Source organism: Dermacentor albipictus, chromosome 1, assembly GCF_038994185.2.
Source record: "Dermacentor albipictus isolate Rhodes 1998 colony chromosome 1, USDA_Dalb.pri_finalv2, whole genome shotgun sequence".
NCBI classification, from domain to species: Eukaryota; Metazoa; Arthropoda; class Arachnida; order Ixodida; family Ixodidae; genus Dermacentor; species Dermacentor albipictus.
This window is the reverse complement of record NC_091821.1, coordinates 502,369,151-502,391,977: the sequence shown is the minus strand read 5'-3', so window position 1 is coordinate 502,391,977 and position 22,827 is coordinate 502,369,151. Positions and strand designations below refer to the sequence as shown.

General features: G+C 46.7%; 1 protein-coding gene and 1 long non-coding RNA gene across 2 annotated transcripts in view; one reads left to right on the top strand and one right to left on the bottom strand.

The window, feature by feature from the left end:
• The window catches only part of LOC135909344 (uncharacterized), a 74,617-nt gene that overhangs the window by 18,757 nt on the left and 33,033 nt on the right, over positions 1–22,827 (top strand). The gene's annotated exons all lie outside the window — the stretch shown is intronic.
• Positions 1,641–22,199, bottom strand: LOC135909375 (uncharacterized). Its single transcript, XR_010566700.1, has 3 exons — positions 22,054–22,199; positions 20,425–20,655; positions 1,641–1,906 (listed from the first exon to the last, which is right to left on the bottom strand). It is a non-coding gene; the product is annotated as an uncharacterized lncRNA (long non-coding RNA).

Sequence of the window (22,827 nt, the reverse complement as noted above, 5' to 3'; positions counted from 1 at the left end):
CGACAGGACGGCTTGGTCGCTGGGCTTTGTGGCTCCAGGAATTTTTGTTTTTGTCAATTACAAGACTGGATGCCTTTACAAGGACGCTGAGTGCCTCTCGTTAACACGTGGGTCACCCTTATACTGATCCGCAGGATCCGGTGACCTGCGTGATGGCTTTTACTCACATGACCGGCATGCGCGCTCAACAACAACGCGATGAATCCTTACAGTCCATCATCGCCGAGTGCAAACTGGCAGCATAGGCGGCACGTGCCGCATGTTCGTGCTGCATGACGGCATCCTCTGCCGCCGCAATGTGAACCCTGACGGCCCTGAGTTGCTCTTTGTCATTCCTCGTCATCTGTGATCCGTCGCTCTCGAACTTCACGATGCACGGATGGCGGGACACCTTGGAGTTTTGCGTACATACGACCGCGTACGACGCTGGTTCTTCTGGCCGGGTCTCTACCGCTCTGTGCGTCGTTATATAGCAACTTGCGAATTGTGTCAGCGCTGTAAGAAATCTCTCCTTCCACGTGTCGGACGACTCCATCAAGTTGAAGTTTCCTCTTAACCGTTCTTTCACGTAGGCGTTGACCTGCTTGGCCCTTTTCTGACGACGACTAGAGAGAATAAGTGGATTGCCGTCACTACAGATTACGCGACACGCTACGCGATAACAAAGACGTTGCCGACTAGTTGCGCAACAGACGTCGCCGATTTTCTCCTCCACGACGTCATTCTCCAGCACGGTGCGCCTCGGCTGTTACGTACATACCGCGGCCGCTCGTGCTTGTCTCGAGTTGTCGATGACCTTCTTCGCTCTTGTGCCACTGAGCACAAGCTAGTTCACTGCCTATCACGCACAAATCAGCGGTCTTACGGAACGTCTCAACCGAAAAATCACATAGATGCTGTCGATGTACGTCTCCAACGATCACTGCGACTGGGACGCCACGCTGGCCTACCTGACGTTCACGTACAACTCGTCCCGACATGACACCGCAGGATATTCAGTCTTTTATCTTTGGTATGGTCGCGACCCCACATTGCCGTTTGACACTATCTTCCGTTCTGTGCCACGTGTTGCAACTGAGTACGCTCGTGAAGTCATCGATCGTGCTCACATGGCACGTCAAGTCGCCCGATCTCCTTTGCTAGCCTCGCAGCATATGCAAAAAGGGCGTTATGACCGGTGTCATCGCGATGTTAAGTCCGCGCCTGGTGCTTGGGGGCTCCTTTGGTCGCCATGTCGCCGGGATGGCCTCTCCTAGAAGCTTCTCTCTCGCGACACAGGGCCTTATGAAGTCCTACGTCCAGTTAACGACGTAAATTAGGAGATTTCGCCGCTACAGTATGATGCATCCTCAAGTCCGACGCCTGTTGACGTCGTGCACGTTTCGCGGCTGAAACCATACTTCGCTCGCAATTGTTCGCCTACCATGCGTCGAGACGGCGCTTCACCACCCGGGGGTCCTGTTACGGAAGTACAAAAGAAGAGAGAGGAAGAAGACCGCGGGACGCTGGCTGCTGCGTGTTGTTGGTGGTCAGCCATCTTAAATACTCTGACTCATTTTGTATATATATTGTAAAAACACTCTTTTTATATTCCCAACATCCCCGTAACAATATTTACAGAAAATAGGGAGTACGCATAGTTGCAAGAATGTGGTTCCATTTCAAATTACATGTTACATGTTATGTGTTATGTCCGAACACACATCTGCATGGCTGTTGGAGCACTCATCTTCTTGATTATCGGAGCACACTCGGACCATAAACAGTCTGTCTTACCCGTATCTGTACACTAGGCGCACCACGGTGACGTCGTCTGCAGCTAATCAGGTGGTTCGGAGTCGTAGAGCCTTCGAGGGACAAAAAGTCCACACAACAGCACATCCGCCGCCCTTCAGCACGAACTGCACTGTAAAAAAATAAATGGGAGAAAAAACAAAGAAAAAGCGTAAAATCCCTTATTATTACTAGGGAAACAGTTTCAATGGAACAAACAGACTATTTCATGTGAAAAATGACTTTTTCTATGTGTGGTCAAAGACAACATATTTATTGATTTTAACAGAATTAGAGCCCGTACGATAAAGGAAAGCTTTGTCATCAATACTTCGAGCAAAATTAGATTTGTTTCCTTTTTTACTGTTGGCAATTGGCATTTGTGTGCAACTTCACCTGCTGCGAAAGCATGCAGCTAGACCTCGTATGCACAAGCCAGTCTTTTTTTTTCTGATGAGTATACAGCTGCAATCAGGACGAGTAATTCCACTCAGAGCATGACGTTCAGAGAATGGCGCGTGGGATACATCCATGTATCCACTCTACGAGTGAATACTTGGATATGTCGCACAGTGCAGGCTGTATTGGTGTTAGACAGTTTAACGCGAAAGCGTTAATGGCCCCGTGCCACAGGAAATCCTATGTCGGCGTCCAGCGTGGACCGTCGTTGCGGGAATAATCAGTTCCAACCAGGCATACCCAACCACGCAGACTCTCCGTGTAGAGCAAAGAAGTTACTGAACTAATTGAATTTCTCAAAGCAAAATGCTCCAGAAAAATAATAAAGTACGACTTACACACAGCCTACAGACATAATAGCATCGGATTGTAATTTGAATATACGAGAAAACATAATTATGGGACGCGGAAACTCAAACGCAAGCCCCTTTTACCACGATAGCGCTTGTTAGCTGTCGTTTGAGGTCTGTCTTAGTAGCAGCGGCGCGGCCCTCTCCGTTCCTTGCACGCCATTAAAAGAAAAAAGAACCACAAAGCTCGTCTTCGTGTAGCATTCGCCGCTAGCGTATCCCGGTAAACATTACAGTTACATAAGCTGCAGTTCTCGGGAAGCGTGTGAAGCACTCTGAGATCTTGAAATGCTATCGCCTTCCGCTTTTAAAGGAGAAGCTTAAGCATCCTCCAAATTTTTATTCTGTTACATCTCAAAACTGCAATCGGCATAATTTGAGTACTTCCCAAGAAGTACTTCCCCTTGAGTACTTGAGTATTTCCCCTTCTCAAGCACCTGCCTAGAAGACGACGGAGCGAGGCGCTGACTATTGAGGGGTCAATGCCCGTACAAAAAAAATTCTTGAGAAGGCATTGAAATATTGTTGGTCAATGTTGAGTTTTCTATTGAGGAATTATTGAGAGTATGTTGGAGAATTGTTGGGTTGAGTGTTGAGCACTCTTGAATATTGGCCACTGAAATCGAATTGAAACACCATTGGGTACCTCAATGTTGAATAATTAAGTTACCATTGAAAGTCCATTGTGCTTAAACGGCCCGTTGTGTTCGTTTTGTTGAATGGTTGTTGAGTTACCATTGATACTGCGTTGAACTAACGTTGTGGTAGTTCTGTTGACCTGTTGTTGAGTTATTGTTGCCACAGCATTTAAAAGCATATCGTGCCACAGTTGAGATGCCATTGAGATTTCAGAAGTCGCCATTGAAATATGATTGACGTTTCGTTGGGCTAGTGTATTTTTATTCATATATTGAAATTGCTTCGTTGTTCACACTTGCATGCCCCGGTGCCTGCTCATAACTTTCCCAAACACAAACAAAATCAAAGAAGAGACTGATCAACTTGAAGTACCTTTATTTACACTAAAGATGTGTGCACGTGAAACATTATTACAGTACATAAGGCACCACTACATCGAACCTGGAGACACAGGCTAGTACCTACAGCACTCTAGCAGTGTAAATACATCTGAAAAAACCGATACATATGAATCCAATCAAAACGATCATTGTGCTGTTCACTTTCGACTAAAGTTTATGACTAGAAGGCAAAGCGACTCAAAAGGCAGGGCTTAAGCATACCCTTGCAACAACCAACTTTGAACACATGAACACTTGGAGCTGCTTGCATGTGAATACACAAAAGACATCTGAATATGTTACATTAAAATGTTGCGCACACTAACACATCACAGGAAGAGCTACGGCTGACTGTGAGAAGGCAAAATAACCAACTTGAAACGAATGACTTCACGTAAATATAAACAACCTTTAGCACATGCCGTGATTAAAATTTAATGAAGTACCAAAGTAGACTTCCCTGAGCTTTGTCTTCGAGATATATATATTTTCATGTTGCCCAAGTTGTCGGGCATGATGAACACCTGAATCGTGTTTCTGACAAGCTAGGATTGCTTTCTTCAGAAATAAACTTGTAAAGCTTTTGTGTAATGAAAGCAGCTTATCTCCCTGGCACAAGTCAAGAACAAACAGTACGCCATTTGATTATGTTAATTTGGAGTACAGAGGAGTTCGTTAGTGGCATTTCCTCAATTTAGTGAGCTCATTTTCAGGTAATATTTCTGGACTTGCACAAAGCTAATTAAAGCACTTTTTGGGGCCTTTTTTCCTATACCCAGCAACTAAGTGCTACCTCAGTCAATAAAGAGATAAGGAAAGGCTAATACCTTGAACGATAACAGAAAAAAATAATTATTTAGCACAGAAAACTGGTAGTAACACATGGCTAACACAATTCCAAACAGCCAAATAAATGGTGACCTGCACTTTCAGTATCAAGCACCCCAGAAATAGTCTTACAGTATGCGAAAAGGTTCCAATGACTCGACAGCCCGATTGCTGAGACAGTGAAAAACGCAAATAAACCATATACGAAACACCAATTACCTCAATTTCACAGATAAAATGTTATTAAAATAGCACCAGAATTTTGCTGCATAAAATATATAAAGGTTGCATAAAAATTGGGACAAAGCAGTAACTGAAAGACAGAGGGAGCTACAGCGCACCCATGTTGAAAAATATTACAAGGAAAATGATATATATGCATATTTAAGTTTACAATTTTCGCTCCAACATATAGAAAAAGAACGCATGCACTTAGAGCATAAAAAGGTTCATGTGCCTGGAGAATGCAGCGCAGTACAAAGAAGCGTCATGAGAACCGAAAAGTAGATCTTACTACGAATGCTTGCAACCTACAATCAGGCATGTGCCATGTCATGCCTTGAATGGATGAAATTCATAAATCTTACAAACAAAGGAAGTTACCATCACTCTTACTGGCTTCCTGAGGGGACTCCTTGAAATTGAACTAGAAAAATGTACTCAGTGTCAAAAACAAAGAGAAGATAAGACCCTATAGCGTTCTTCCTGAAATGAACAGCGCAAATAACTTCATGTATCAATTCTATGGACACTTCGCCAATTCGGTGTACATTTATATTTCACAACCACCCAAACAGAGACGAGAAGGATGAATTAAGGTAGGAACACACATGAACGCTGACTCAAGTAGAAGTTTATTCATGAAGACGAAGATTTTAAACACACTGGCCAACTTCACAAAGAAAAAGCCATGGATGCGCAGCATACACAGCCCGGCACAACAAAAAAGGACCGAAATACGTCCTGTAGAATAAACATGTGCGCCAAAAACTAACAAAAAGATGAAAACTGAAAGGTTTCTCCTGTAAGCGATAGTAACGAGAAGTACTGTAGCAACTCTTTCCCACTAAGGGTCACAGAAATCTTGTTTATGAATATTTCTTCGTGATCAATAAATAATGCTTCCGTAAGTCCTTTTGTGTTCTGGTCTCTGTGATGAAAGAATCGTTCTTTCTGCTCTATACCGCAACACCAGAGGAGTTCCAGAAGCAATATTTATTGATCACAAACGAAACAATTGCGTAACCAAGTGATCTGTTGCCCTTAGTGGGAAAAAGTTGTTCTCAAAAGAGTATTTCCCGTTGGGTATTATCACTTATCGGACAAATCTTTCGCTTTTTCAATAGATTTGACCGATAGTTCTCGTTTTCACGCACGTTTATTCTAAATGACATGGCTTTTTCATATTTTTTTCTTGTCGCACGTGGCTGTTTCTGCCACGCACGCACGGATTTTTACCTTTGCCTTGACCAGTGTGTTTAATACCTTTGTCATCAAAAGCAAACATTTAGTAGAGTTTGCGCTCGTGTGTGCTCCTACCTATTTCGTCGTCCGCCTCTGTTCGTGCTGCTGTTTACAGTACCCACGTATCACTTGTTTAGGCTGGTAAACATTCTCACAAACAAAAGTAAATGCCTCCCCTCAAAAGGTAGCCCACCCTTTACTACTAAACACCAGAGCAAATCGAAAGTAAGCCTTCACAGCGTCCATGCAGCAGCTGGTACACCACAGAGTAACACAAAAAATAGTTGAAAATCCCACTTGATGCGAGCTTGCTAGTGAATCAGCCACATATCAACGGGTGTCTCTTGCACGACGCCAAGGTGCTTTTGGCGTAGAACACTTTAGCATCTGGGAATTTACTGCATACGTAATCTGTGAGAAGGGAATGTGGACAGAAAATGAGATTGCGCGGATTAAGAATCTGCCACGCACTGCACATAACTACGCACTAAATAGAAGTACACACTATACTGACAAGTAAAAGTTTGGGACTCTTTACGAGTGCCGTCGAGAAAAGGAAGGAATGGGTTGCTACGGTAAATGTTAGCTAAAACACGCACAGCGATGTTTCACAGTGGGGAAAATATTCCCGGCTCTCTCGCAGAACCGAAGACCACGCGACAGTGCATAGCCCATACCAAACAGACATCGAATCTTTTGGTAGAAGTCCAGTAGAAGGGATGACCTAAACATACGCCGAGAGCGATGCGAGCGTGAACGTGAGCGTGCCTGTACGAGTGAGAACATGTACCGCTTCTTTGAAGCTAGCCGCGCTCCGGCGTGGCTCCGATCACCCCGCGCGATTTGTGTGCAGAACGTCGCGTACACGCCCTTGCGTTGCGCGGTAGCGTCCGCGCAGTGAGCTAGCTTCATGCACGCGTCATTCTTCACCGCGCAAACGGTGCTCGAGTGCGACGCTTAGCTCGAGGCGACAACGCGCCGATTGGCGCTCTTTTCGCTTCTGGAAAGAACCCATATTCGGATCGGTCCAACTCAAAGAGGCAGCAGAGAACGGTGGCATGTTTCGGTTATCGCTTATTAAAATTGTACAGTACGTCTTCAACGGCAAACCGCCGCGCTAGATAAAGATGCTTACTGAGGTAGTTTTGGCGGTAATAGACGATAAGGTGAGCCCGTCGGCGGCTGTGTTCTTTGACCACGTCACAACACCTCTGTTCATTTGCGCTGTGTATCCATGTACAGTCACCTCGCGGAAGCTGTGATTAATTGGTTGGCCGTTCTCTGAAAATCCTAGAGCGGCGAAATATATGTCGCGGTGCGCCGCATCATTAGACGCAACCTAAATCGAGGCGCGCTTAACCGCTACGGCACAAAAGGTGATCACACTAACCGTATGGTATACGATGAGCCACTACGGAAAAAAAAATTCTGATGTTCCACGTGCCAAACCAATGATCTGATTATGAGGCACGTCGTAGTTGGGGGCTCCGTATTAATTTTGACTTCCTGGAAATTTTTACGTGCATACAATGCACAATGCACGAGCGTTTTTGCATTCCGCTCCTTTGGAATGCGGCCGCTGCAGGGATCGTATCCACGACCTCGATCCCCAAATTGCCACGGAGGCCGCCATAGTTACGAAATGCGTAAGCGTGAAGTGCAACACTGCCTTCCGGTACGAGTGTGGTACAAGCGTAGCACAGCTGCACACCTGCTGCACGATTATTTGTCGCGGTTCTCCTAAACTCGTAGTGCCTGCCTGAATACCTTGAAAGGCAGCGCGCCTCTCACGTACCGGAACGCGATAACAAGCGCTTAGACGGCATACGTGAGCCGCCATGAAAAATGAATGACGTGGCCACTGTACAAAATTATCACTGCGCAGAGAAGCCGATCCTTATGTTCCAATTGTGTTCTCTCATACAAATGAAGCAAACGTTATTAGACATGAACAAATGAAGCAATGCAATTTTACGCACATGGGGCGCCGCTGCCTCTTCGCCTACCATTGTTTCAAACAAAGTGACGGCGGCAGCGACAGTTAGTATCGCGCGCATTTGCTCCGGGGCATGCGGTTTGTTTCAAGAAAGTGAACGGTGTGCTTAACATGTCACGCTCGTCAATTTCAAAATAGAAAAGAAGGCTACGTGACCAAGAAAACGAGATTACTTACCTATCTTCAGAAGTGCGGCTGCGACTGTTTCGGGGTGCCTTCTCTCCAACAGGCATCATGGCCTCTGCCGCGCAACTCATCAAAACCGTCAGGCTCGCACATCAGTAGAAGACTAGTTGTTGGGTGAGCCAACCACTTCACCGGATAAACGTCCCACTTATCGTCGTTAAAGCATTCCACTAAAATGTGCGTCATGATGTCCGAAAAGAAAATGCTTTCATCAAGAAGCACGAGGCGTGAACCACCGCACAACTGCAACCGAATAACTGAGTCCGAAAGCCGTCCACAGCTTCACATGGTTTCACTATCGTATTCAGTTATAAAAACCTTTCAAACACAAAATAACGGCACTTAAGAACCACTAATTAATTAGCAATAATTTTTATCAACTAACCTTCATAAATTATTAAGAACTACCTAATTTATAGCGTAAACAATAAATACTACGACCAAAAATGCGACTACGAAACTAGGGGTAACCATGTGTACTGTTGCAAAAGTGTGCACAAAACGAAGCTCGGTTGCGCCCGTTTGCGCGCACACATACACACCCGAACCTACCTTAACGTTTGTCGCGCCACCTAGAATCAAAAATTACTACTAGTTTTGCTGTTTTTACAAAAATAAAGCTTCTAAAATAGTTTGTAGCGTTCTTGCAGATGACAAGGTGACAAGTAAGGTACAATAAGAGTCCGTTACCTGTATTTCTTTCATTTCCTTTTGGTGTTCTTAACTGAACATACGAGACCTGCAGGCTTGGGAGAGGACGACCGTTCGGCGAGGCTCAAATAAATCGCGTGCTGCTTGCAAGGCGAGGAACGGGAGCAGCCGCAGATACAGCGATTAGCTGTGATACTGTTGCGGCTGTTGCTGAATCTGAAGCTCCTTGAAGTCAATGGTTATAGCGGCTGCGCGCTGCGATCTCAAAGCGCGTTCATTCTTTGATCTCTAGTACCACGGACATTGGACAAAAACTATATTTGCTTTACGGACAGAGGGTACGTCGCAGGAAATTCGAAGACCTCACCCGTGTATGTTTGTAGCGTGTGCGCGCTTGCATCCTACGGTTCCCACAGTGTTTCCGATGCTCGAAGATAGCGTCGTCGCCTGTCGGCACCTGTCTTATCGCCGGCCGCGCTGCCGCCGTGTCTACTTTTGGGGAACTCCACATGCGCGTAGTCACCGTGTTGGCAAGTGAGTTTCGCATTCTTCTGCTCCCCAAAACGTGCTCATTTCGGATCGTACCAATGGTTATGTCATCTAGTGTATGTTAAAACGACGATGGCATTTGTACACCGGCAAAGAAATAAATCGTTATGAACTTGAGCGGTCATGAGTCTAGTCTAACGTTGCAGTTTTTAGGTAGCGAAAATGGCTACGAAAGTGGGGCGGTCCCGGAGATAGGCGCTTCAAAGCGCCAGCTGTAGCGACAGCACCAGGAAGTGGCACGCGGCGCACACGCCAAGCATTTCAGAGCTCACTGGCTTTCGAATGAGAGGAGTATGCTCGTGCTCGTGGCCTATTGGTTAGTGTACCGGGCTCGACGGCCGATTCCACCCCATCGGTCACACATAATTTTCTATTAATGAAAGCGAGGCGAAAGAAGAACCTACCTGCCGCAAAGTGACAGGAATGAGGTTGGAACGCATCGCAAAACATGTTTGGAATGTCTTCATATGCGAGTCCTAATTATTGTATACTGGAGTCAACTGCTACACAACAAAAGAACAACTATAAAAATCAACACAAATTACCCAATAAACGGTAATATTGTTGTGCAAGGGTTGAGTGAACTCAATTGCTCTTGAAAATTTGTTGAAGTCGTTTCAACAATTCCCCAACAATATATCAATGGTTAATCAACACTCATTTTTGTACGGGTGGTCCATTCGAGGGGACAACAACCGACGTATCTGTGAAAGCGGAAATACCGTCAAGGCTAGGCTTCTCACATCGCTACGAGCTGACCGGGATTTAGAGCCCACCAATTGATGCGAGGGGCCAACGTCGATACCTCCGTGGGAAGAGCGTCGACCACAAGTTCCCAACTGCCACGTGGTTGCATCGTATGCGGAGGCGATCGCGCAGCATTAGAGGCGGAGTCAGGCGCAATGGTGTGACGTCATGGCTGAGATTTTGTGGTCAGTTTGACCATTATAATTGGCCGAGACACGCTCATCAAATTTGTTCACCAAGTTACCTATAGAAAACAACTATGTTAAAAGCGGACAGTGAGGTGTAGAGCTCTCAGACATGTAAGCGTTCAGATATGTAGTGTGCTCAGACATCTAATATGCTCCGACATGAAGTGTGCTCGCGGATCCAAGGAACCAGTTGTGAGTTGTAAATATGTGACATACCGACCTCACCTCCTCAACAAACGGCTCACAGCGACAGAGGCTGACGACAGCGTGGGTCCGCTTGGTGGGCTTAGTCGACCCCAGTATAGCGCAGGCCAGGTACCTTGTTTTACGCACTCCGGTGGCGTAGCCAAGCGACTCTGTATGACGCCCGAGTCCGAATCTGTATGACGCCCTAGAATCGAATCAGGACACTTGTCAGGTGGTCACATCTCATACATTCTATATTGTTACGTGTGGAAAGACACAGACGAGAGATGCTATTTACACGCTATTTACACTGGAGACAGGCAGCCAGGCTGACACTCGCTCGTGCCAAGGGCACCAACCAACTTCGTCGTTCTCGCGGCGGCTCTTGAGCATCGCTCAATCATATCGTAATATTTCTCCCCGGCGGCAAAAGCACCGTTACGGTGCTGTTAAAGATCCAAGGTGCATGGAGAGTTGTAGGGCTTGAGTCGGGCAACGTGGACAATGTCATTGGTTGTCACAGCGGAGGACCTCGTGGGCGTGTCTAGAACGATTCCATAGGTGACATCGGTCACTTTGCGTATCACACGATATGGGTCTGTGTAACAGGAAAGCAGTTTTTCACAAAGGCCGACTTTACGCGATGGTGACCAAAGGAACACGAGGGCGCCAGCAACAAAATGGGCATCACGGTGACGGAGGTCGTAGCGTTGTTTCTGCTTGTCTCGAGACACTTGTAGACGAGCGCGCGCAAGTTGGCGAGCATGGTCAGCATGGGCGATTGCATCACGGGCATAATCGCTCGTTGAAGCTGTGGCGGACGGGAGCACAGTGTCCAATGGTAGCGTTGGTTCGCAGCCATACAAGAGGGAAAACGGGGAAAAGCCAGCCGTGTCGAGACGGGAAGAGTTATATGCAAAGGTAATGTAAGGTAGAGCCAGGTCCCAGTCACGGTGGTCGTCTGAAACGTATTTGGATAGCATGTCTGTAAGGGTGCGGTTCAAACGCTCAGTGAGGCCGTTCGTTTTGGGGGTGGTAGGAGGTGGTAAATTTATGCTGTATTGAGCAGGCACGCATGATGTCGTCAATGACTTTGGCCAAAAAGGTGCGGCCGCGGTCTGTAAGCAATTGACGCGCAGCACCATGCATCAATATAATATCATGTAACAGGAAGTCCACAACATCAGTTGCACAACTGGTCGGAAGAGCACGGTTTACGGCGTAGCGGGTCGCGTAGTCCACTGCGACTGCAACCCATTTGTTTCCTGATATAGATTCCGGAAATGGGCCTAGAAGGTCCAAGCCGACACGATGGAAGGGCTCGGCAGGGATGTCGAGCGGCTGCAGGTAACCAGCGGGGAGCTGGGAAGGTTTCTTGCGTCGTTGGCAAAGTTCACAAGCAGCGACGTAACGTCGTACGGAACGGGCAAGGGCCGGCCAGAAAAACCGGCGACGTACAAGGTCATAGGTTCGAGATACGCCGAGGTGTCCTGCCGCTGGTGCGTCGTGAAGCTCTTCTAGAACGGTGGAGCGGAGGTGTTTAGGTACTACAAGCAGAAACTGAGAGCCGTCTGGATGAAGGTTACGACGGTACGGAGTACCGTCGCGGAGGACGAAGAGGCGTAGAGTAGCGTCGGCCGGAGAGTGTTCAAAACGGTCGATGAGTGTTCTGATGTAGGCGTCACGGCGTTGCTCGTCGGCGAAATGAAGCAGCTGGGATACAGAGAATACGCAAGAAGCACTGGCAATATTGGAGGAGTCAGAGTCGTCAACAGGGTAACGCGACAAACTGTCAGCGTCTTGGTGCAGGCGGCCAGACTTGTACACCACGGAATATGAAAATTCCTGTAGCCTCAAAGCCCATCGACCAAGCCGGCCTGTAGGATCTTTTAGCGATGAGAGCCAGCAGAGAGCATGATGGTCAGTGAGTACGGAAAAAGGGCGACCGTAAAGGTAAGGACGGAACTTTGCAACCGCCCAGACAACAGCGAGGTATTCGCGTTGCGTAATGGAATAGTTGCGCTCCGATGGTGCTAGGAGGCGGCTCGCATAAGCAATAGCGGGATCCTTGCCACGCTGACGCTGGGCTAAGACGGCACTTACGCTATGACCGCTGGCATCTGTGCGTAATTCTGTAGGGGCATCAGGTTCGAAGTGGGCGAGAATGGGTGGTGAGGTTAGAAGAGTGACAAGACAAGAGAAGGCGGCGGCTTCTGTAGTACCCCACGAGAATTGTACGCTTTTCTTCAAAAGATTAGTTAGGGGCCTAGCAATTGTCGCAAAATCTGGAACAAAACGACGAAAGTACGAGCACAGCCCTACAAAACTTCGAATGTCTGCGTCTGTCTTCGGAACCGGAAACTCTCGGACAGCGCGAGTTTTGTCGGGATCAGGCTGTACTGCGGAAGCGTCAACTAGATGGCCCAGAGGAGTAATTTGTCGGTGGCCAAAACGACATTTGGATGAGTTAGGTTGCAGCTTCGCCTTTCGAAATACATCAAGTATAGTTGTGAGACGCTCAAGGTGGTTGTCGAACGTTGGCGAGAAGACGATGACGTCGTCGAGGTAGCAGAGGCATGTGGCCCATTTGAAACCTTGGAGCAAGGAGTCCATCATACGCTCAAAGGTGGCAGGGGCGTTGCATAATCCAAACGGCATTACTTTAAATTGGTATAGGCCAGCACGTGTGATGAAGGCGGTTTTTTCTTTGTCCATATCGTCAACAGCAATCTGCCAATATCCCGAACGAAGATCAATAGACGAGAAATATCTGGAACCGTGCAGGCAGTCAAGGGCGTCGTCTATACGTGGGAGCGGGTAGAGGTCCTTTTTGGTAATGCGGTTCAGGTGACGCTAATCTACACAGAAGCGCCACGTGCCGTCCTTCTTCTTAACCACCACCACAGGTGACGCCCAGGGACTCGATGACGGCTCAATGATGTTTTTATCGAGCATTTTGTTCACTTCATCTTGAATTACTCGGCGTTCCGACACAGAAACTCGGTACGGTCGTCGGTGAATAGGCACAGCATCGCCATTAAGAATGCGATGCTTGACCGCCAGCGTCTGGCCTAAAGGGCGATCATCGAAGTCGAAAATATCGCGGTAGGACGATAATACTTCGCAAAGGTCTTCAGCCTGCGTAGAGGACAGGTCCGTCGCAACAATTTTCTTTATTTTGGGATCGACGCCCGAGGCTGGCGCGATGGGCATGCTAAGGTCGCGAGAACCATCGGTCGATAATGCTGCCACGTATTGGTCGCCGAGACAATCAATGGTGGCTAGGCAAATACATTGCGGTAGAAGTTGCTTTGCCAATCCAAAGTTACTGACAGGTATGTGAGTGTGGTTCGCAGTAATAGTAACTATACTGTGAGGCACGGTGACGTCATACTGTATTGGGATGTCGGGCAGAGGAGTGACGAGGTACTCGCCATCAGGAACTGGTGGGAAAGACAACAGTTCAATGTAGGCTATGGACTTTGGCGGCAGGTGAAGAAAGCCGGTGGAGCGTAAGCGGCAGTGGGGTGCGTCAGAAGGTTCTGCGAGCATCGACAACTCGAGGCGAAGGGTACTGGAAGAGCAGTCAATAAGGGCAGAATGGACGGAGAGGAAATCGAGGCCGAGAATAAGGTCGTGGGGCCAATGAGCAATTACGGTGAAGCGGACAGGAGTGTGGTGGCCGGCGATGCTGACACGTGCCGTACACATGCCGATGATAGGCACAGTCTGCAACGCGGACGACGCGTGCCGACGCTGGGGTGAGGAGCTTGTTCAGTCGTCGTCGGAAGGCAGCACTCATAATAGAAATATGGGCTCCTGTATCGATGAGTGCCGTGACAGGATAGCCATCAACGTCAACGTCAAGAAGGTTCCGGTTAGTACGTAACGTGAGCAGAGGATTTGTGGGCAGGGTCGACAACGCAGCTTCACCTCCAGAAGCTGCAGTGCCTAGTTTTCCGGCTGGGTGCGGGAGGCGATAGGCGGCGAAGAGAAGCGGCGGGGTTGGGGCGAACGAGACTGGTGGCGCCGAGGTGAGGGCGAGCGGCTGTAGCGAAGGTTCGGAGCAGGGACATCAGCGGTAGTAGGTTCACGGCGGGTGGCATAGGGTAGAGAAGGTCCAAAGGTGCGGGAATAAGTGGGGGCGTAAGTCCGAGGAGGTGGTGGCCATCGGTTGCGGCAGTGACGGGCGACGTGGCCGATGCGACAGCAGTGGAAGCAGATAGCCCTGTCATCAGGTGTACGCCATTCGGACGGGTTGCTGCGAGATGCGGCAGAAAAGGACTGCCGGGGACGAGGAGGGCCAGTAGTGAACTGGGGAACGCTGGGTTGAGACGTGGCACACACGGTGTTCAGACCTATGTTTTCAAGTTCCTTTCTGACGACAGCCTGAATCATCGCAATGGTGGTTGCTGGCGGATCGGGAGGCGGCGTGGAGAAGGCTGGCAAACAGGCGGCCTCGAGTTCGCGGCGAACAACACGGGTTACGTCGTCACAGGTGGTGGTCTGACGTGGTCGACCCTCACATGTCGACGTAGCAGCAGTGTTAGGTAGGCGCGCAATGTGGTGTGAGATACGGCGGCTCTTGGCCTGTTCAAGGCGACGGCATTCTTTTATAATGGCGTCGATAGTCGACACGTAGCCGAAAACAAGCAAATTGAAAGCGTCGTCGGCGATGCCTTTAAGCACATGTGCGACTTTATCTGCTTCGGACATATGATCATCAGCTTTACGGCATAGAGCCAAAACATCGAGGATATAGGAAACGTATGGCTCTGTAGGGGACTGAACACGAGACGCAAGAGCCTTTCTCGCGGCAGCCTTGCACCCAATGGGGTCGTCGAACAGTTCCCGTAGTTTTTCTTTGAAACTGTCCCAACTGGTTATTTCGTCATCATGTGTTTGGTGCCACACGCGTGGGGTGCCGCCGAGATAAAAGATGACATTGGCGAGCATAATCGTTGGGTCCCACCGGTATTTGCACTGGCGTGTTCATAGAGCTTGATCCAGTCGTCGACATCCTGTCCCTCCAGGCCAGAGAACACACCTAGGTCATGATGTGGGGCAACCGTGACGATTGGAGCAGTTGGACAAGCCGAAGCCGTAGCGGAGGCTGGCTCGTCACCGGGAGGCATGGTGACAAGCTCGGTGTGCCGACCACTTCGGAGTTCCGTGGTGAAGACGAGGATCGCTGACCTCCACCAGAAATGTTACGTGTGGAAAGACACAGACGAGAGATGCTATTTACACGCTATTTACAATGGAGCCAGGCAGCCAGGCTGACACTCGCTCGTGCCAAGGGCACCAACCAACTTTTTCGTCGTTCTCGCGGCGGCTCTTGAGCTTCGCTCAATCATATCGTAATAATATTATCATCATCATCGTCATCATCCTTATCATTATTTTTTTATGTCCACTGCAGGACGAAGGCCTCTACCTGCGATCTCCATTACCCCTGTCTTGTGCTAGCTGATTTCAACTTGCTCCTGCCAATTTTTTAATTTCGTTAAACCACCTAGTTTTCTGCCGCCCTCGACTGCGCTTCTCTTTCCTTGGCACCCATTCTGTAACTCTGATGGTTCACCGGTTATGTACCTTACACATTATATGGCCTACCCAGCTCGATGTTCCCCTTAATGTCAAATAGAATATTGGCTATCTCCCTTTGCTCACTGGTCCACACCGCCCTCTTCCTGTCGCCTAACGTTACGCCTAACAATTTCCCTTCCATCGCTCTTTGCGCGTTCCTTAACTTATTCTCTAGCTTCTTGGTTAACCGGCAAGTTTCTATCCCATATATGAACAGTGGTAGGACGTGTAGTGGACAGTACTCATAGAGCCCTGCGGTGGAAGAAGAAGATACTGGACTAGCGCAGTCAGGCATATATGCTCGGCGATGGTAGCCGCTACATCAACACAGTCATCTGTCTAATAAACGGCAATTCTTTGTGGGCCTTCTGTTCCTACAAGTTGGTGACCTAGATGTGGTACCACATCGCAAATCTATACGTCTACCAAGTTTCTTCTCGACGGCCTGGAACCGGCCTCCGAACGACGACGTCTCGAAAAAAAAAAACAGAACGTCTTCCGTTACCGCACTGAAACTTCCCGATTTCTGGCCCTCGGACTGTGAACTCTGGTTCGTCCACATAGAGACGCAGTTTCCCCGTCACTGATTCACATCTCAGGCGGCCAAGTGTAACAACGTCGTAATTGCACTTAAACCGACCCCTGCAGCTTTGGTCCGTGACATATTGCTAGGTCCTCCGCCCGATGATCAGTACGGCACCCTTACGCGAGAGTTACTACGGCGGACCACCGACTCTGAGTCGCGACGGATTCAATAGCTCCTCTCGTAGGAGGAACGTGGTGACAGAAAACTGACTGAGATGCTTCGCCGCATGACACAACTCCTGGGAATCAGTCCATCACCCGTAGAGTCGAAAATCCTTCGGGAGCTCTTCTTACAGCGTCTACCGAACCAGGTAAGCATGATTTTATATGCCTCACCTACTACGACATTTGTCGAGGTCTTAGCGACGATGGCAGACCGGATTATGGATTCTTTCCATCTTGCGAAATCCATTGTTGACCGTTGTAATGCACCCGTGGCAACACGACCCCAGTTACAGCAGCACTGTTACGAACCCGAAAGTGCAAGCGCGCACTTTGCCTCGCAAATGGAGGAACTGACTAAACAGTTGGCTGCCTTACCTTTCGTGCGAATAACCATCAGCAGTGGCATCGCTCGCATGACCGAAAGGTGTCACGCCCTCGGTCTCCCTTTATTTGTTGGTATCACGCCAGATATGGCACTCGCGCACGACAGTGCCGTCCACCTTGCAACTTTGCGGGAAACGGTCGGGCCAGTCACTGACGACGGCTAGGGCTACTAGCCCTAAATCAAGCCGTCTCTTCTACGTCACCGACCGTTTCATGAAAGTTCGCTATCTTGTATACACTAATGCGGAAATTCGTGTCCTTCCCTCTACTTCCCCCTACCCAAAATACATACTAATTATGGCAAGTAGAGCGCCCATTTTTCGTCTGTCGCTTTCTGGAACACACTACCATTAGATATAAAAACACTTAAAATTCACGAATTCAAGAACAAAAAAAATTACATTCTGTCGAATACTGATGCCTAGTTCAAACTCACCACCATTCTTTCAGGGTGCCTTCATTTCATTTTCATTGTCACGCCATTAGGTTTCTGTTTGATGTCCTTGCCTTACATATTTAGTTATTGAACATACCTTACCTTGACAGGGCATTGAGTAAGGGGGGGTAATAAAAAGTGCGAAGTAACTTGTGAGTGTACAAACATACGGCTCAAATTTGCAATTTAACATAAAGAAAAGGAGAGGAGTCGATGATAATGGGGCATGACGAGAAATATAAGGTTGGGCGGGAAAAAGGTAACACGAAAAAAAAAAACGTTGGCTGGCATTATACATTACATACAGTAAAAAGAAAACTACAAGCAAAGATAGACTGCCAAATATACGGATAACAGTTGGCAGGGTTTCAATTACGCTCAATGGTAGGGCATGATAAAAACGCAGGAAGTAATGGCGTGCGCAGTAAAAACATTTATCAATATAAAAAATGCAGTCGGGCACAAAGTTGGATACTGAAAAAAATACAGAAAAACACGTGCAGTGGCACAAGAAATGACGGATGTCTTTGGTCCTAAAGCTGTCAAAATAAATAAATAAATACATGTGGGGTATACAAAAAATGGCACCGGAAGTAAAACAAAATTGAAAAAACTAGCGGCAAGTTTTTATTGCGAGAAGAAAGAGTGCAGAAGTTGACGGAAATTATCGTGGTCTGATTCGGATGCGATGTTGTCTGGAAGACCATTCCACAAACGTATGGTGCGAAGAAGAGCAGACGAGTTGAAGGCGTGAGTTGACCAATATAATCGCGTGAAACTTAAGTGATTATGCAACCGACGTGATGTAATGGAAGGAGCATCAAGGTGAAGTGGGAATGGTCTGTTGCTTTAAGCGCATTTGTGAAAAAGGCATAAAAGGGCAATGTCGCGACGAGCACTAAGGGGTTCAAGTGAAAGATTGAGCTTAATTTGCGTTATGCTGTTATGGTTGTCATAATTGCGTGAAATGAAACGGGCGGCCCTTTTCTGAACCACTTCAAGCATGTTAAATAATTGTGGTAGGGGGACCAGATAGATGCGGCGAATTCAAGCTGTGGGCGAACGAAGGTCTGATAAGCTAGTTGACGAACGTGAGTGGGACAGTTATGTAAATTTCGACGTAAATATCCTAAAGATTTTGAAGCTTTTGCGCATCTGGTGGTAATATGGTGAAACCAGGAGAGGTTGGGTGTGAAATGAATACCAAGGTACTTATAAGATGATGCCTGCGACAGTTGATAATTGTTAATGATGTAGCAGTAGTTGGAAATGTTTTGCTTCCGTGTGAAGCAGATTATTTTGCATTTTTCTGTATTCAGCGACATAAGCCATTTTTTACACCAGTTGTTAATGCGGTAAAGGTCGTTTTGCAGCGTGAAGTAGCCGTCGACACAGGTTATTGGACGATATATGATGCAATCGTCAGCGAAGATTCGCATGCAGGAAGAAATGTTTTCTGGCAAGTCATTTATGCAGATAAAAAATAAAGGGCCGAGGACGCACCGCTGTGGTACGCCCGAAGTTACGTGAGAAAGGGAGGATTGGAAATTGTTTATAACCGCGAACTGTTGGTGGAGTGACAGGAAATTACGGAGCCAAGATAAGGTTAGCGAGTCGAATCGAAGGGCAGATAATTTAGAAATCAGATGGCAATGGGCGACGCGATCAAAGGCTTTTGAGAAATCAAGAAAGGTACAGTCAGTCTGGAGGTTATTGTTCATGTTGCAATGTAGTTCTGTACTTAATTCCAGTAGCTGGGTTTCGCAAGAGAAACCTTTCCTGAATCCGTGTTGGTTGTTAAAAAAGAAATTGTTAGATTCTAAGTGTCGGTAAACATGAGAAGCGATTATGTGTTCAAGAAGTTTGCAGCAGATGCAAGTTAGAGAAATTGGACGGTAGCTTTCGGGAGTATGTTTGTCACCGGCTTTAAACACTGGCACTATTTTACCAACTTTCCAATCGGAGGGAAGTTGACCTGTCGTTAAAAATTGCCTGAAAAGGTGGTATAAAATGGTAGCAGAAACGGAGACAGTGTTAAGAATTTTGGAGTTAATATTGTCAATGTCGGCTGAAGAGGATAATTTAAGGTTTTTAATTAAAAGTATTATGTCCTCGGCAGTTATTTCGATCAGTTACATATATGGGAAGTCAAAATCGGGTACGTATGGAACGTCAAAATGGTCTTCCCGGGTGAAAACAGATGAAAAGAATGTGTTAAATGTCGAGGTGCAATGGCTGTCTGAAAGTGGAACACGATTGTCCTCGAGCAAAGATATCTGTTGCGGATCGTGTTCGGGGAATACAAGTTTCCAAAACTTCTTAGAGTTAGATTTCAGAAGGGAAGGTAAATCACTAGAAAAATATTTTTGTTTAGCAGATTCTACTGTGGAACAGTAAGTTATCATAAAATCTTTGTATGCCTTCCACGCGGAAGGCGTGCTATGTCGTTTTGCTGTGCGGTATGAACGTTTATTTCTGTTTCAAAGCAGGCGGGGGGATTTTGTAAACCAGGGAATGTATATTGTAAACCAATATACATTCGAGTTAGCAAATTATGCTGTGTTCGTCACGTCACTTATGCTGCTACAGTTTTAGTTGTCAACGAGACAGTGCTTTTTTTCATGACATTTATGCACATGTAATTCTTCAGTCATGCTATTTATACTAAAACCTGTAATTCTTCCATGTTAACGATTTATTGAAACTGCTGTGATTTGTGTTTTATTACGTGTACTCTGTAAAGGAGGTCCCATTGCAGTCTTTGACTTCGGGACCTCCTTCTGTATATTAACACCTTGTAATCTTTCTAATCATCTCAATAAAAACTGATTCTGATAATCGTCGGATCCCATTTGTTGTGGGCACTTACGCGCTCATACGTGGCGATCCAGTCTTCGACGTCGAGGCGGTTGGTGCCGCAGAAGGTTCCTGGATCCCGCGGCTGAGCCAGCACAACTGTCGGTATTGTAGGCGTTGATGTTGGTCGCGCCATGTTGGGTCCTCTTTCGTCCGTCATGTTGTCCAGACCAAGATGGTGACCACTGCGGAGCTCCGTTGTTGTTCCTCGTAGGTACCCCGCACCTCTCAACAAATTGTTACGCTGCAGAATTCACATATAAAAATGTGTTTACAATATTTACAAGAAAGGCAACGATACATAAACAAGATGGCTATCGAGACCGATTCAACCTCTATACGTCAAGTCGTCTTCTTCTGACTGGCGCCACTCTTGGTTATAGATAGATATCTTGGTTAACATAGAAACCCAACTTCTACCCTTTCGTAGTCAACGCACATTGTATACATATGCGCAAATTCTTCGAGATCATAAGGGTACATGCGCCGCAAGTTACCTAATTCTACTTAAGATATTCGTAAACTAGCCTACTTAACATTTGTTCGACCTCGGCTTGAATACGCTGCGTTCACCTGCTCTCCCCATCAGGAATTTTTGACCGAAAAGCTTGAATCTGTTCAGAATAGGGCTGCGCGTTCTTTTCACGTTGTTACAGCTATAACAAAAGCATAACACAAATTAAACTCGACCTCTCACTATAGACCTTGCATTGTAGTCGTGATATAGCCCTGCTATCATTATTTCATATATACGTCCATAATAGAGCGCCATCAGTTCTGTCACTTGAGGCTCTTCATTACAGGTCACAATGGTTATACAATCGATTCAATTTCATGCGCATCTAAAAACAGAGTAATTCATTCAACTACTCCACTCTTCCAAGAGCCATTCGCCTTTAGAACGACCTGCCTAACAAGGTAGCTTATGATACTGATCAAGAAAATTTCCGCCTTCTTCAAACAATGCATTTTTCAAACTCTACATAACCTAACATAATACTTTTGTCACTGCCTTTCCCGTTATAAATCTGCAACTGTGCGTTAAATGCTGTTTTGATATAGCCTAATTATGTCGCCCTGACTCTCTAATACTATTTATTTTTTTTTACTGTGTGAAATTTTGTTGAAATAGCTGTCGCGTTCCAAAGAATTCGGTTCGTTCTTTGTACCTATTCTAACACTATAACATTTACTGTAGCATTGACATATTCTAACACCATAACACTTACAGTATATTAGCGCATTTTTATCCTGTACTTCTGTGTGCACATGTATTCACATATGTATTCCAATTATTGTATGTTTTAATGTTCATTGTACTATCCTCACTTACACAATGTCCATAGGGGCCTGTAAGGTATTTATAAATAAATATCGCAACCGCATATCGAGTCGTTAAAGGAATTACAGAGCTCCCGTCGTAACCTCAAAGCCAGTACCATGTTGAGGTTGCAAAGAGGCAAAAGGAAGAAAAAACGCTGCTAACAAGGCTAAAAAAGAGCTTGCAATGTGAAACAAGCCCCGTCGATAACTGCATGACTGCGATAATCCGAAACGTTAACTGACGTTGGTACCGTTCAGCTCGTGCAACATGATTCCCAGCAAAGTAGCAACCCTTCAATAATACAATAAAGTCACTTACCGAACGGAAATAAAGCGATGTTGTTGCTGCCGTTATTGCAAACACAATACGAAGTTCTCCTCTCGAAAACTCTAATCACTTTAAGCAAGCGAGCAGCGCGAACGAACCGCCACCACCGCTGCTGAAAATGTCATAATCGGCTAAAAGCGCGAAGCGACACCGTGGGCACCGTTTCATGTGGCGCCACCTGCGCTGTGCTTGAATAAAGTTGTCTAACCTTTTCTCGTGCATACATATTTTCACTTTAAAACACCTTTATTGCACAGGAATGTTTTTAAAATAGCGTACATTTTTTTTACTAGCTCTTTGTGTACATGTTAAATTGCGCGTCTCCTTTGCAGGCTGAAAGTCGCAGTATGCTATCAAAATGGCGCGAGATTTGAGCCGGAGAAAGTGCGCTCTTCAAAGTGTGCGTGGGAAATCTATGAATAATAGACTTTCGCATGCGCCATTTGTGGTACTGATTATGCTACAAGGGATTTCATATGCCCTATCAACGCAACTATCCCCTTACCTTTTCCGAAGCATGTCGGCAACTTCCACGCCTACAAAATAGACTGTTTCGTCCCCCCCGTTCACTCTATGTACTGGAGAGCTGCCCCCCTCCAATTTGCTGAGGCTGCCCTGGATCCTCCCTGGCAATGCCTTCGTATTTTTACACTTTTTACAATTGTCTTCACAATGGCTACAAACGTATGGCTTGGAGAGATCAAGTGCTAGTCATTTTGAAGTTGTCTAAAGTATAGATTGACATAGCTCTAGCTGCTTCTAGCC